This window comes from Telmatherina bonti (genome assembly GCF_933228915.1).
Source record: "Telmatherina bonti genome assembly, chromosome: 21".
NCBI classification, from domain to species: domain Eukaryota; kingdom Metazoa; phylum Chordata; class Actinopteri; order Atheriniformes; family Telmatherinidae; genus Telmatherina; species Telmatherina bonti.
Window position 1 is genome coordinate 26,341,712 of NC_136630.1, and position 12,343 is coordinate 26,354,054.

Genomic DNA, 12,343 nt, shown 5'->3' on the forward strand with positions numbered 1-12,343 from the left:
CAGAAAGACAGAAAGCAGAAGTGGAGTTTGTTTATTTCTGGTACATGTAAGTATGTCACGTCTGAACTTTGTCCAATCAGAACCCTTTCTAAACCACCGATCTAAAACAGAATGAAATGCAGGTAAATAAACTTGTTTATTGGAAACGTCAATTCAGAATGAATATTTTCATGTAAACTTGAAGGAGAATACTTTAATTCTGAATTATTTATTCCCAAATATTTAATTCAGAATTAAAAACATCATGTAACTGTGGACTCATCAATTTGAGGGTGTTGAAGCCGGGATATATTGATTGCCTGCAGGATTGAGGCTCTCGGGGACCAGATGGAGACCCCCTACTCTAAAAGCTCGTACCTGCAGGCAGACCAGTTCTCCTGTTCCACCATGCTGCTGTGATGATGCAGGATGTGGTCCAGCATGGTGGAAGGTCTTCCCTGAAAGAGAAGTTGTCTGGATGGGAGCAGATGTTTCAGCATTGATGGAGCTTCCCAGATGTGGAAGCTGCCCACGCCATCGGCACTAATGCAACCCCATCCCATCAGAGATGCAGGCGGTTAACAAGCTGGATGCTCCCTCTCCTCTTTAGTCTGCAGGACACGCCGTCCATGCTGTCCACAAACTATTCCACATCTTCATCCAGGTTTCCACTCAGAACATTTTAGATGAGTCCAGAGAAGACGGCGTGTTTCTGGATCCTCTTCACATCTGACGGAGCTTTAACCTGCTGGTGTGGATTTCAGGATGAACTGTGTGATTTCTGGAAGTCTTCCAGAGTCCATGAACTGGTTTCCAGTAGAGGATCATGTCAGGTTTTAAAGCAGTGCTTGAGTCTTGTCAGCTGCTCACAGCGATTCCTCCTGATTCTCTAAAAGTTTAGACTTTGTAAAATCTTATAGACTGTAGATGGTAGAAGTCTGAGGAGCAGTTTTTTGAGACCCAGTTTGTCTCAGATGGAAAGACGGACAGATGTCCATTAGTCTAAGACTCTCTGTAATGCTCCTTTCATATCCAGTCATGTTACTGACATGTTGCCAGTTAACCTAATAAATGATCAAATGCTCCTCCAGCTGGTTTTTAATTCGTACCTCTTACTTTCCCTAGTGTAACTTTTTACAGATGTGTTTCTGCATCAGATCCTAAATGAGCTCATATTTTTCACGAGTGACAAAATCTTTCAGTTTAAACTTCTAATATGTTCTTTAGTTTTTAGTGGGAATATGATGTGTTGAGATTTAATGAATATTTTACACACATCCCAACACTTTCTGTATTTGGTTTGTACGTGTTTAAAATACATATGAGGGAAATGTCAGCATGTATCAGGATGTCCTGACCAGAACATTTACAGACTGTGATGGACTGGCAACCGGTCCAGGGTGTGCTCCGCCTCTCCTGTGACCCTTACTCGGACGAAGCGGTTTGGAAAATGAATAAATGAATGAACATTCACAGACTCATCAGTTCATGTGTGGAAGAAAAAACCTCTATTATAGAAACCATTTGCAAGCCGTCCATGTTGACAGACATGATTTAGCAAATATATATTTCTGACATAACAGTGAACTTATTAAGTACGGAGTTGCTTCAAGTCATTTAAGCTGTTATTACATGGAAATAGAAGGTGTCATAATGTGAATTAAATATTTTCGCTCATCATTTTAACGTCTCCATTCTGGGTCGCCGCGCCGACGTCTGACTGAGGTCAGATTCTGTGGTCAGGTTTAATTTGGCTGCTCTGAGTCCTGCTTTCAACCAAGTGTCCAACTATGGCAAAGTCATTAATCCACTAGCAGATGGAGAGGTCACGTTATCCCACCACAGGAAGACGTTTGTGTCATCTCAGTCATAATTCAGCCTCTGCGCTGCCCCTCGAGTCAAACACCAGCGGATTTAATGAGGGATCGCCGATTCGAGCTGCTTGCCGTGTGATAGTTGACCATAGGAAGACACCAGGTGCCCTGCTGCTGCTGCTGCTGCTGCTGCTGCTGCTGCGGAAGGAAGGAAGGAAGTCATTTCGCAGGATTAAGTGACTGATTAAGTTGTTGGTTTTAATTTAATGATGGACACAGCAGATTATTTGTTTCCAAAACAGACATTTGTGTTCCTGTAGTTATTTATGGTGTTGCTGAGCCATTTTACATTCCAACAGTCATCCCTCTTTGGTTCTAAAAGCGTCTTTAAAAGAAAATCACGTTGACAGATCGAGCCGTGTGGGAGGTGGGTTTATGATTGAACATGTGGGGGATTTGTTACGGAGCCCCCAGAAAAAAAAAAGAAAAACTGATTGGATCTGCGACCCTTCTGTGCCATATTAATTGCGTGCGTAAACTCACCCTTAAAGCCACGATGTATTGAAGCTTTGTGGATTAGTTTGCTGTCACTTCCACTTTGGAAATCCTTCCATCGCCGTTAAGGGGATTAGAGATCGGCTGGCCTTAAAACAATCGTATGTTAATAAGTAATTGTTCTGGCCTGGCTGCAGTCAGGACCAGCGCTCCTACTGAATTATAACTACATGGATAAATCAAAGGAAGTGGGTTGCAGGCAAGACCGGCTGTTTTGTTCAGTCCTAATCCAAGCTAGAGGACTTTGAGAGTGTTCTGTCTGAACCCTCACTGCACAAGCATCCCAATGAACGTCCGAGAGAGGATGGGAGGATGGGAAAGCGTAGAAATCTGCTGATATGTCCACATTTGGTATGCATCAGAAGTTTTTCGGATTGTCCTGTGAGGCGTTGTCTTCGTGAGAGAGGCCTAAAAGAGGCAGACAACTTATTCTGTCCTGGGAAACTTTGGGCTGTTTGCAGATTGGTTCAGACAAGGAGGCTGTGAAACCTTTCTCAATGCAAATCAATTCAGCTTTATTGAATTGAATTGAAAAAGGCTCACAGCAATCATCACTTTGATTGTTTTAGAGCAGTGTATTCTCTCAATTCATCCACAAATACATTAAATTTAAATCAGTCACCATAGACATGCAAAACATTTCAGGTTAAAGTCTCTTTATGAACGCGGCTAGATTAGACACTTTACCAGGTGTTTAACTGTTCACGCTGTTACTAACTGTTAACCTTAAAAGGCAGTTATCTAACCAGCCAATCACGTAGCAGCAAGTTGTCATGTAGACATGATGAGAAGCCAATCACAGATGTTGAATATGTAACGCAGTGGAATTTAAATGATTGGAAAACCATCTGATATTGATCATGAAAGGATAGCGAAGATATTCATTTATTCATTCGTTATCCTAACCGCTTAGTCTGATTAAGAGTCGCAGTGAAGCTGGAGCCTATCCGGCAGTCTTTGGGCGAAAGGCAGGGTACACCCTGGACAGCTCGTCAGGCCATCGCAGGGTGAAATCAGTCAGCTTCTAAACCTCTGGAGTCCCGTTGGTGCGACAACTAATGTCAGAAAGCTGCTCTAGGAAGAGGAGACGCGTAAAAACTCAGGATGTTTTTTTTTTTTTAGAAAACCTGTCAGCTAGGTGGTTTACTTCACCTAGGTAGTTACCATGGCAACCAACTCAAGCTTAACTTAGTTTCTGGAACAGAAAAACCCAGATTTTCCCTTTACTCACAGTGAATGTTTTCATGGTTTAAATATATCTCTGATCTACTGGGATTTTTACACACAACCATCTCCAGGGTTTCCAGAGAAGTGTAGGCACCTGGGCTGAGCTGCTTTGCCTTTTTCTGCTGAGCCTGGTCACAGCTGCTGCCAACTGGTGATCAGGACCAGTGGCATTGGAAAAGGCAGTCCTGCTTACCTGGAGAGGAGAGCTGATCTGAGAGCAAGCAGGGTGGAAGTGGCAAGGAAAGAGCGGTAATGTATAAAGTAGTTTTACTGATAACTGTAAGGTGGAAGATTACTTGGGTCTTTATTAAGACCATTGAACAAAAGCCACTCATCCTGGTTGCTCCTGGGGAGGTTCTCTTCCTTTGTATAACCTGTTTTAGTGCTTCTCATAATTTAACTGTCTTTATCTGTTTCCTTTTAGGGGTCTCCTGTTGTACAGAGTTACCTGCCTGGTGATCAGGTATAATTTTAGACGGGCTTGGATTTTAACGATTTTATTGCATGTGGCTTTAGTTTGTTTTTTTTTTTTGTTTGTTTGTTTTTTACCAGTCTGGGATTTATGCTCGGGATCACTTGAGGTAGTAGCTAGGAACTACAGTTGTAATGCACAGGAGACAATAAACATTTAAATCTGTCAATCAGTCCTGTCATGCTTGGCCTGCTGAAGTGCTTTGTCCAGGGGTGTCATTACAGGGGAAGCTTAAGGGGGCCACAGCCCCTCTACTCCCCCTCACATGTTTCAGAGGGTCTGAAGAAGAGAAAATATCCAGCGAGCAGCAGATGTCTGGACCAGAATGTCTGGTTGATGTCAGAGGAGAATGGACAGACTGGTTGGAGATGATGGAAAGACAACAGGAAGTCCAGTAAGAACTGGTTCCAACCAAGATATGAAGAACATCATCTCTGAACACACAACACGTCCAGCCTGGAAGCAGATGGTCTCCAGCAGCAGAAGACCACACCAGGTTCCCTCCTGTCAGTAAGAACAGGAAACTGAGGCTACAATTCACACAGACTCACCAGAACTGGACAATAGAAGATGGAGAAACGTTGCTGGTCTGATGAGTCTCCAGTTCAGCTCCACATTCACATGGTAGGATCAGAATCTGCTGGAAACATCATGACAGCATGGATCCATCCTGCCGTCAGGATCAAGGCTTCAGGCTGCTGCTGGTGTGATGGTGGGGGGAGGTTTTCTTGTCCCACTTTGGTCCCCTTAGTACCAGTATGACATGGTTTAACCAGCACAGCCTACCTGAGTCCTGCTGCTGACCATGTCCATCCCTTTCTGAGCACAGTGGAGCATCTTCTGATGGAAACTTCCAGCAGGATGATGCACCATGTCACAAAGCTCACATCATCTCCAGCTGCTTTCTTCATCATGATGATGAGTTCACTGTCCTCCAACGGCCTCCACAGTCACCAGATCTCAGTCCAACAGAGCAGCTTTGGGATGTGGTGGAACGGGAGATTCTCATCATGATGTGCAGCAACTGTGTGATGCTTCATGTCAACATGGAGGAAATCTCTGAGGAACGTTTCTAGAAGCTTGTTGGATCTCTGATACCAAGAATGAAGAAATTTCTGAAGGAAAAATGGGTCCCAACCTGGCACCAGAAGGTGTGGATCTAATAGAGTGATCCTAATTAGTTAAATCTAATAGAAGCCAGTGTTTCCACATACCAGTCTTCCCAGTTCAGATTTCACAGATCTTCCATCTTGTGTAAAGTAAATACTATCCAGATGCTTTGCTTCCACATTCTGTCAATATCTTATCAATTAACATAATAATCTAATGATAACCTCCTTGCATAATAAACAATTGTTGGTATTTATGAATCGAGTAAAAACCTTCCCACCTGCCTATGAGCGCATCTAATATCCCCCCTCCCCCACCCCGATGACTCGCCCTAATTAATCCGAATTTCTTGAATGTTAATCAATGGGACATAAACCATCAACTGTGAGGCCTTTTAAAGAAAGATTTTAATCATAACATCCAATGATTTTTTATTAATTAGGACCAGATGGATTCACCAGGAGTTTCAATTCAATGATCTCTGATTGAAGTAGTTTGTTGGGGGGAATGAAAGCAGAGGACCTCAAACCTGCATAAGTGGGACAATTTAATCCAAAATAATTATCAAACTGACAGCTGCCTTCACATTTCATTGTAAATTAATACTCATAAACTGATGAGAGGAAATATTTCAACCACTTTCAGTGAGTAAAACATAAACTAAGAAAATATGGCGCAGTGTGAGTGAGTTTAATCAAACATGTTGGCGGCAGATGCAGTTTAATGGTCTATATCACTTATGGAGCTGAACTGAAATCAGTTCTGACTGTTTTAACTCTGGTTGTCCCAAAAGACTGCCAGCATGTCTTTAAGCTCGTTTGTTGACTTGTGCAGTGGTCTAACATGTACACTATTAAAAGTGCTTGCAATCCCTCATTAATTACTTAACCTACACCCACACACACTACACACACTTCCAGCTCAACTCCCACTGGTTTCCACTGCTTGTGTGCATGAATGTTACCAAACAACTTTAGTAGATTTTTTATTTTTTCACCAGTCTCATGTCTGTGGTCTGTTAGGTAGTTTATATTTACTACAAAGGAGTATGGAGCAGCACAAAAGATAAACATGAAACTGATCAAATTAGAAAACAAGGAACTGGGCACTTTGGATGGATCAGATGTATCTACTGCAAGCATTACAAGAAACTGGCCAATCAGCTGATTGAGTCTGTTTGTGTCTCGTGGTAACATCAGCTCCTTTCACAGACCATTTCAAGCCAGGACTGATGTGCCTTTGTTCAGACTGGTGCGATTAGAGAAGTGGGTGAGACAGTCAAAGTTGACCCACCTCTGACACAGAGATGGAATAGACCAATCCAGTGTGTCCTTTCATGCATCAAGCCAGTAACACGGCGTGTGGGTTTGACTAATGATGATGCATGATGGGAACAGCAGAGTTAAAGTGAGAGCGTAAATCCCCGCCCCCCCCACCCCGAGCCTTCCCAACCAGCTCATTTCCACCCTTTGAGATTTAGTCTTACATGCATTTTATACTTAAACACCATTAGATTCATAGATACATTGATAATATATTGGCTATATTATGTTTGTGCATGGAAGCGTCAACCTCCAGCAGTTAAATATGAAGCCTGTGCAGAAGTTCCAAAAACAGCAGTCCCCCCCTCATCCGCTAGGGGCTCCAAAACAGAGCAACATACCCATTGAGTCCCGTGTTAAAAAGACCAACTTCACAGCAGAAATAAACATGTTTACAGCCTGGTTCAAAGATCCATTTTCGGTTTAATAGGTCAGGTTTAACTTCATGACAGCTGTGGGGGGAATGAATTTTCGCTCCACAGATTAGAAGTGATTTAATTTCTAAATTTAGTATAAATAAGGGCGTGTCCTTTTTGATTGACAGATAACCAATATCCTGCCCCAACAAAACAGAATGTAGCACAACCACGGTTTTAGCTAACAGTGTGAATTAGCTTTAACCTGCTTACCTCCATTAGCCTTGTATCTCCTGTTAGTTCCCGTTAGCTTGGTTAGTGCTTAGCTAATGGCAGGTTTGAAGTCACTAGATATCAGCCATCCACCCCCATGATCACAGCCCCCCTTCCCAGCTCAACTTCTTGGTCCATTTTTGTATTTTCTGGGAGAGATGAAACGCATGAAGCTCCCAAGATGGCGACGGTAGGACCAGCCTAATGGGTTTTAATTCAACTCCTTAGAAATCTACAGGTGATGTCATGGAGGCTCCGTCCATCTTTTGTATGCAGTCTATGGTTTCATGTTTATCTTTTAATTTGTTTTCCTATAATGATGAAAACTTTTTTCCAGTTTTGGATCATAGCATCCAGAGTTTTGACTGAACTGTGCCATCAGAGCCATCCAAAGCTTTCAGCTCTATCACATTTATGGTACACATAAACTTTGAAAAGGCAATAAGCGGAAGTTCATTATTTCTAGAGTGAAAGAATTAAATAATATCTGAGACTTTTCCAATCAGTAATGTCATCTAGGGTATAACATGATGTCACACACTATCGCTGCGTTGATCTCCAGCTCTGTGCTTACCAGCCGGTCCGACTGTGTGTTCATGTGAACATTCACCCTCACCCTCCTTATAATGGCTCCAGCAAGCCAACTATGACAGTGTTTATTTTAAAGCAAATTGGCGGAGTACACAACAAAACGTTCACCTGAAGGCAACCAGAATCCAACATAACCTTTAAAACAACCACGGTCATTAGTCAAGAAGTTGTCGGATAAAGAAAGGGACAAAACAGGTTGAACACGGACCTTGTAATTCCCACATGGAGAGCGCTGCCAGAGCTGCAGGAGCTACAGTCTGACTCAGAACTTCTGAAATTGTTGAACAGTTAGATGCTCAAGATGATGATACAGAATCTGAATGAACTGGATCATTTGAACAGTTTTCATATACCTATCAGTTGATGGTCAACCTATTGTACCTGTTGGAGTCACTCCATCACAAAGTACCTATGCCGGATGCTGGATCCATGATGTAGAAAGAGAATGACGACAGGGGTGAGATTTAGAAAAGGTTGGCAAACGAACTGATTGGTTGGGTGAGGAAGGAGGAAGGAAGACCACTGAGGAAGTAATGTGGAAGGTTTGACTATGTGGAAACAGAAGCAGCTGCAGTTTAGAGGAGAGACATGCCCATGTGGCGACAGAACGAGGGAACAAGGTGGATTACATCTCTGATTGAACTTTTGCCAAAGCCTCATTTTAGTAATTGAGTAATTATCAAACTTCTGCAGTGCTTAATGAAGAACTCTGGAGGTGACATAATCATTGTAATGAGGTTTGTTGGAGCTTGTTAAATGTGACGGCTGGAGGCTCCCGGGGCCCAGGACTGGGACAGACTGCTTTATATGCCTCACATTAGGCCACAGCTGTATTGTTTAGACCATACATGTCAAAATCAGGCCCTTGGGCCAATTCTGGCCAGCACTAGAATTATATTTGGCCTGTGAGATGATTTCAAATATGTATTACATCTGGCCCGCTGATCCATTATACAGAGCATGTACCAATAATACTACAAATCCCACAATGCTGTCTTGGCGCGCTAGACTCTGTACTGAAAAACGCCCCCAGCTCTTGTGTTGACACTCCTTAGCAAACCTGCTATTAAGCACACACTCTAAGCAGACCTCTACCGCCAGTTTGCCTTTTGCACAGTTTGCTGAAAAACTCGATCTACTTAGCGCTGAATTTACCCGGTGATTTACCGACTTTGAAGCCAAAAAATGTAGATTTGAACTTTTTAGCAACCCATTTGTGGTTGACGTGAAAAGCGCACCAACCAACCTCCAAATGGAGCTTATTGAGCTACAGTGTAATGACACGCTCAAGTCAAAGTAAGACTTGTGGGTGCTAGGCTATTTCCACCTTACCTTCCCAACACACTGCCCCCAGTCCGTGCCCTAGCTGCGCAAATGCTCTCTATGTTCAGCAGCACATATCAGTGTGAGCAACTGTTTTCTTTATGAAGATGAACAAAACACCACACAGGAGTCGTCTTATTGATGAACACCTTCACTCAGTCCTGAGGATTTCCTCAGCTCAGAGCCTGACTCCAGAAATTGATGCACTTACATGTAAAAAGCGACGCCAAGTATCTGAATTGGACCCATGTGCATCATCACAGTAAATGGAAGAAAACTAAATTGGATAAATATGATTTTGTTTACTGAAGGCATGGTCTGTTCACAGTTGAAAGAGATAAATGTTTTTTTTAGGTGTTGGCCTTGATGGCCTGTCATGTCAAGATTTAGGTTACAATTAAAATTAATATAAAGTTTCAGATATAGAGGCCTGAAATTAATTTAAGTTTTTTTAAGCCTTTTCTGGGTTCAGTGTTTAAGCAAAAATAGGCCTAACTAGTATTTAATATATGAAACTATTTAATACAGTACTGTATCTCAAAGATAATAAAAACATGAATAATAGCGGTCACTTTCTAAATAAAAAATGAGTTTGGCCCTCTACTTTTTCCTATTTTCAATTTTGTCCCTCTGTGAATTTGAGTTTGACACCCCTGGTTTAGACAGTAATCGCCGCTTACAGCAGATCAGGCTTCCTGTCTGACCCCTTGCTGATCTGACCCTGCATCAACCATGAATTGTATAGAAAGAGGCGACACGTGCTCAGCTGAATGACAGTGGAAGTGCCTGTGGGCTGGTTGTGTAACTTCAGAGTGTTTCTCCTTTCTACATCTATCTGCCCATTCAAACCAAGAAATCACTCTTATATTTCATTGGACCACCTTGACCTATGATTGCAGCGTGTTTGCTAAATTTCTGCAATTCTGTAATGTCACAAGGTTTATTTCCATCCAGATTTGCATTTATTTCCTTTTTCCTTCTTTACTTCACAAAGCCTTCTCCGGCACATTTCGCAGATTCTTAATAGGGTACAGGCCTGGACTCTGTGGTGACCAATCCTTGTGTGAAAATGATGTCTTCTCTTCCCTGAACCATTTTTTCACAATCCCCTGCACCTAAGTTGAGGCTTGAAAGCCCACCTACATATTCTTTCAAGCTTGCCAATGACATCTTTTTCAGCAACGTCCTCAACCTGCAATATCTGATGTCTTGCCACTTCTTTTACTTCTAAAACAAACTTGATGAGGAATTTACGCTACCTTCAATAGCATTATCAGCAGATTTACCCATTAACCTGATCACTGGTTCCTTTTATGTCTAATTTTCAGCAGGACCTTTGCATGTAAACCACATATTTCAACAGAGGACACAGCATTTAACTGCCATTCACTGTAATAAATTTATAATAAACCCTCTAAACTTCACTTTGAAAAAAGAAACAAGCTACAATCATACCTCGAGTCCTTTAAAGTTTCTTAGCTCCAGGTAAATATACACTACTCACAAAAAGTTAGGGATATTTGGCTTTCAGGTGAAATTTATGGAAAATGCAATATGTTCATGCTACAGTGATATAATATCATAAAAGTAAGACATTTAAGTAGAAGGATGCACTACTGATTTCCTCATCTCAAAAAATTCATTCAACACAAAAGGTAACAACAATGGTAGTTACACCACAACAAAAAATTTGAACGTCTCAATATCTGGTCATGTGCCCTTGAGCATCAATTACAGCTTGACAACGACGTCTCATGCTGTTCACAAGGCAACTTATTGCCTGCTGAGGCATGGCATCCCACTCTTCTTGAAGGGCAGCCCTCAGGTCATTGAGGTTCTGGGGTGCAGGGTCTCGAGCCTCTACACGACGGCTCAGCTGATCCCACAGGTTTTCAATGGGATTCAGGTCTGGAGAGAGTGCAGGCCATTCCATTTGAGGTACACCAGTCTCCAACAGCCGTTCCCTGATGATGCGGCCTCGATGAGCAGGAGCATTGTCGTCCATGAAGATGAAATTAGGCCTGTGCTGTTCATGTAGGGGCACAATCACTGGATTAATGATGTTATTCAGGTAGTATGGGCTTGTCACTGTACCATTCACAAAGTGTAGGGCAGTTCTGTACCAAGTGGACACCCCTGCCCACACTGTAACACCGCCACCACCGAAAGCTGGCCTGGTGACAACAGTGGCTGATGCATAGCGCTCTCCCTGACGTCTCCAACATCGTTGCCGGCCATCATTTCTGCTCAGTGTGAATCGACTTTCATCAGAGAACAGCACTGAGGCCCACTGGTTCCTCGTCCAGCGTAAATGCTCCCTGGCCCATGCAAGACGATGATGCCTGTGCCTGGTGGTGTGGTCAGGTACCCGTGCAGGTCGTCTAGCACGCAGACCACGCTGATGGAAACGGTTTCGAATGGTCTGACGTGACACTTGGGTGCCTCTCACCTCTCTTAAACGTGCCTGGAGTTGAGTGGCATTCATCATCCGGTTTCTCAGGGCAGTGTTCACAATGTAGCGGTCGTCAGCACGGGATGTGGCCAAAGGACGTCCACTTCTAGGCCTTTCTGTGACTCTTCCAGTCTCTCCATATCTCTGTTGCAACCTGCTGATGACACTCTGTGACACTCCAAGCTCAGTGGCCACTTCTGTCTGAGAACGTCCTGTTTGAAGCGTCGCAATGGCAAGGGACTGTTGTTCCATTGTTAGGTGTCGTCTTGGTCTCATGATGTCAAAATGTGAACAGCATGATGAGGACAACTGTTTAAACACCAGCTCTAATTGAACCAGGACATTTATTGGTCAATTCAAGGATGACACACCTGCCGTGATTTTTGCCGTTAAGCTCCTTGTTAGAGAACAGCAACTTGTGCAAAATTTATTGAAACATTTAACAGTTGGACATGTGCATTTAAAAGCTTAGAGAAGATCACATTAAGTTCATCTGTACAGGTTTGAATGCATTTTAGGCTTGTTGTGAAATTTCACCCAAAAGCTGAATATCCCTAACTTTTTGTGAGTAGTGTATAGGCATTCCAAGCACAAATAGCTCAACAAAGAGTTGAGCTCTTGTCCCAATACTACTTACTAAAGTTAGCTTAGCTGCTAGCTTCCTCATGCTAACATTAACTTCTGACAACTACACATAAACAGCCAACCTTCCTACATTTCGTGGGAATCTTTCATTCATCTATGTACAAATGCATATGTGGCGTGATGGCACGATACAATTCAGGAATATGTAGTTCTGACACCACCCAGGGTAATTTCACCCCTGGGAAACTCCTAACCTGGTATTCACTGGTTTAGCACACAGGTTA